At 47.7% G+C, this 4,074-nt stretch overlaps 1 pseudogene; it reads right to left on the reverse strand.

The window, feature by feature from the left end:
• Positions 1-2,538: 2,538 nt before the first annotated feature.
• On the reverse strand, positions 2,539-3,516 carry LOC149333739 (5-hydroxytryptamine receptor 1 pseudogene; annotated as a pseudogene).
• Positions 3,517-4,074: the final 558 nt, after the last annotated feature.

The following is a 4,074-nucleotide window of genomic DNA, read 5'->3' on the forward strand; positions in this document are numbered from 1 at the left end:
GCAGAAGGTCAAAAGCAAGGTCGCATTCGCAGGTTTTGTGCCATTTCGACAGGTGAGAGAACGTGAAACAACTGCAACGAATTGCCTGTACTGTTTTGTAGATCACGAGGGTTAATACGTAAATGCTAACTGTGGTAAGAATAATAGAATAACAAGCATACTTAATACAACTGAAAACAAGTCATTCATTATTGAAGGAGCGTATATCTGTTAGAGTTGATACGAAATGGTCCATTCAACATTATTTTGTCAGTGAAAATAAAATATTGTAATTAGGAAGTCTTCGGAAAACATTCTGTAAAACAAGCACCCGCAAAAAAAATAGCGTTACTTCGTACTTATAGATAATTCTGAATAGTCGTTGGTAAGGATTGGTTTAAAGCAGTAGGCGCATTAAGTTCTGATGCCTGTTGTTATAGAGAAAAAAAAAGCCTCCAGAAAATGTGCTAAAGCTTTCAGGTCTGCTCCAGCACTGAAGCATCAACAAAAAATGATAACGAATAATAGTTTCTGTTTATGAGAGAAGCCAACAGCCACAGAAACCAAGGGGCACAGGGAATTTTTAATTAATTTATTTATTTTGTGCTGTTGTTCGATTTAGAATATTACTGAATATGTTATCGCTTAAAGCCAATTGATTAGAAAAGCAGAAGAAAAACAACCACATGACGGCGGTGGGATCCGAACCCACGGCCTCAGAATTACGCGTCCGGTGCTCTACCGCTGAGCTACGGCGACGGCTGTCAGGTCTGCTGCTTTCGGGGGTATTTATTTTTACAAGTAACCTAACCTTGGGAGTGTTCACCCGCGCCACCCAAGTTCTTAAGCGGCGGACGTAGCACGTCCTGAGTTACCGCTGATGTGACGTAGAACGTCATCGAACGGTGAGGGTGGAAGCTGTGTGCGAACCCTCTTATGCTTCCTATGGCGTCAAGGCTGCCAGAACCGAGGCCCTCGCTAAGCAATTAAGCAAACAAGGGAAGGGGAATGAGGGGCTCGTTATAAATATGACAGAAGCCAACAGCCACAGAAACCAAGGGACACAGGGGATTTTTAATGAATTTATTTCTTTTGTGCTGTTGTTCAATTTAGAATATTACTGAATATGTTATCGCTTAAAGCCAATTGATTAGAAAAGCAGAAGAAAAAACAACCACATGCCAGCGGTGGGATCCGAACCCACGACCTCCGAATTACGCGTCCGGTGCTTTTTTTTTCTTCTGCTTTTCTAATCAATTGGCTTTAAGCGATAACATATTCAGTAATATTCTAAATCGAATAACAGCACAAAATAAATAAATTAATTAAAAATACCCTGTGCCCCTTGGTTTCTGTGGCTGTTGGCTTCTCTCATATTCATAACGAGCCCCTCATTCCCCTTCCCTTGTTTGCTTAGTTTCTGTTTTTGTTATCATTCATGCACACGAACACCAAACAGCAATGGCACGGGTGCTTCGTACATTTAGTCAAAAGCTGGGTGGTTATTTTACAAACAAATATCCTACTGCATAATTCCATCAGCTTGGTCGGTTTTTGTTACACACAGCAGGCAAGACCACCGTCACCAGCCTTATGTTGGAGCTGAACAGCACTGCACGCACAAAACTTCTGAAAGTAAACAAAAACGCATACGAGCTGAATGTGTCGCCAAGGACAAGCATTCCTTAAAGCACAGTCGCTTCGCTTGAACCCAGAGTTCACTTATACAGGCGTCGTAGTACGGACTGACGACAATACACCGGTTTGCACCCGAAGTGTACGTATGGCACAAGACGTCCTGGCATGATGAAACAAACGTTCCTCGTTAGTTCATAGGCTTACAACGAGGAACGCAAGGAACAAGGGAAAAATGTCCTCTTGGTGTCAGGAACAAGCTTTTGTAATTTTTCGACCCCAAGTGTGGAGTGCAAAGTTGATGAGAAGAGGATGTGTCTCCGGAGCTCGTTGAGAAAGGTACCGTCATGACGAAAGAAGTACTGCAGCTAATTAAAAAAAAAGACTTTGTCTGTGCAATAAAGTAAAGTACACAACAAGGTTTTAATGATGGTTGATTAGATTCAGCCTCTTTTCCAAGCAGCAGCTGTGATGGGGCCAGGCCGTGTTTCCTTAAAACATCTGCGTTTTCTCTCATCTGGTCTGGGCTCATGAGTGCACCGCTAGAAATCCAGAAATATAGCCCAGTTAAAAAATCACACAGTCAACATACTTTTCTCATATCTTGCAACCGCCATAGTATACAGCTTACGTCAAGCAGCACTTCTTTGGTCCTGTCCACTTTTCACGCTACACGCACACTTGTGTCAAAGTCACTAAAATGGCAGCATGACGTGCTCGCATATCTGCAGCGTTCACACATGCCCCGCCCAAGATCGCACGTCAAGGAAACAGCGGAGGCAACGCAGCCGCGTTGCTGTCAGATATGACTTGATTCTGCTGAGTTCCTTGCTTTTCACTTTGATTATGCTTATTCTGCTCACTCTGATTTCGATGCACGTCGACTCTAGAGACTCGGAGATCTCCAGGCGACGTCCACCATGGTCAGGCCCACGAGTGGTGATTGTTGTTCCTCCTTTCCAGCAGCTCTCCTCCTCCGTTTGCGCTTCCCCCACCGACGCCTACGTTTCCGTTGCCTCTCCGCCCACAACGCAGCAACAAAAGGTCTCGGAACGCCCGCCGGAAGTCATGGTGGAAAGTCACGTAGATGACAGGGTTGAGCGCCGAGTTTGTACAGCCAAGCCAAAGGGCCAAGCTGTGGGTGAGTTCCGGGAGAGGCATACCTCCCAGCGGTCTCACCAGAGCAATGGCGAAGAAAGGCAACCAACACGCAGTGAACGCCGTCAGGATGATTCCAAGCGTTATGGAGGCCTTGCGTTCTCTAACCGCGACCCTTAGGCTCCTTGCACGAGGTCCCGGCTTTGCTCTGTGCTCTGCCTCGACGACTTTCTTTGCAGCTCGGTGGATTCTCCAATACATAGAAAGCATGACCACTAGTGGTATGTAAAACGCTGCAAGCGTAGCGTGCAACTGGTACGCTAAGTGCTGACAGACCAGGCATGTAGGCATCTCCGGAGTCCCATGCTCGTTTCGAAGAACCAGTAAGGGTGGAACGCTGATGAGCGCTGCTAAAAGCCAGACGGCGCCAATGCAGGCCCAGGCCCTTCGAGCCGTACGTCGCACACCGTACGTCAGGGGCCCCGTGATTGCCAGGTAGCGGTCCACGGAGATCATGCACAGGTTCAATATGGAGGCGCTGCAGGAGGCCACGTCCACGGACACCCAGGCGTCGCAGGCCGCTCGACCCAGGTCCCATCGGTGGCCCGTAAGCTCGAGGTGCAGGGCGGGCGGCATGACCAGCAGCGCCACACACAGGTCCGAGGCAGCCAGGGAGACCAGGAGGTGGTTGGAGGGGTGCCGTAGGCGGCGCACGAGGCAGACGGAGAGGCAGACGAGCGCGTTGCCAACTGCCGTTGCGACGATGAGCGCGCCCAGGCAAACGCCTCCCAAACCCAAGGCACTCAGCGTGGTGGGAGACACGGCACTCCGCCACCGATGCCGCAGCTGCTACTTCTGCTGCTCCCCGAAGCCAGGGGATCCTGCATAAAAAAAAATTAGTTTTAACTGCAAGGAACATGAGAGGTAGAAAAGGCATAGCTAACGCGCTGTTACTCAAATAAGAAATAACTTAGGCACGGAAGTCTAGGCACTTGTATCCTGTGAATGCCTAATGTGGCTTCCAGGAACCTACCTTAGTTTTTTTGCGAATCTGCTCTATTTAGTGCTATACGCTGTGAGAATACAGATCGTACATAGAGTTTCTCTGGTTTTGCCGAAGCGGCCGTTCATGTTGGTCTGATAAACCGGCCAAAATTCGTCCATGTTCACTAGGTGTAGGCAAACTCGAGCAGTAAAGGTCATTTGTGCAGAGACCCATTGAAGGCACACGTCGCTAACAAATACATACAAGCTCATAATGCCATTTTATCACGCCTGTGTTGTCTTTGTAAGGCAAAATTTGATCATTCGCTCTAATGTCTACGCAATGAAAGCGTAAATTCACACATACGATGTACACAG

The sequence above is a fragment of the Amblyomma mixtum genome, chromosome 8, assembly GCF_055824585.1.
Source record: "Amblyomma mixtum isolate Tamu chromosome 8, ASM5582458v1, whole genome shotgun sequence".
NCBI classification, from domain to species: Eukaryota; Metazoa; Arthropoda; class Arachnida; order Ixodida; family Ixodidae; genus Amblyomma; species Amblyomma mixtum.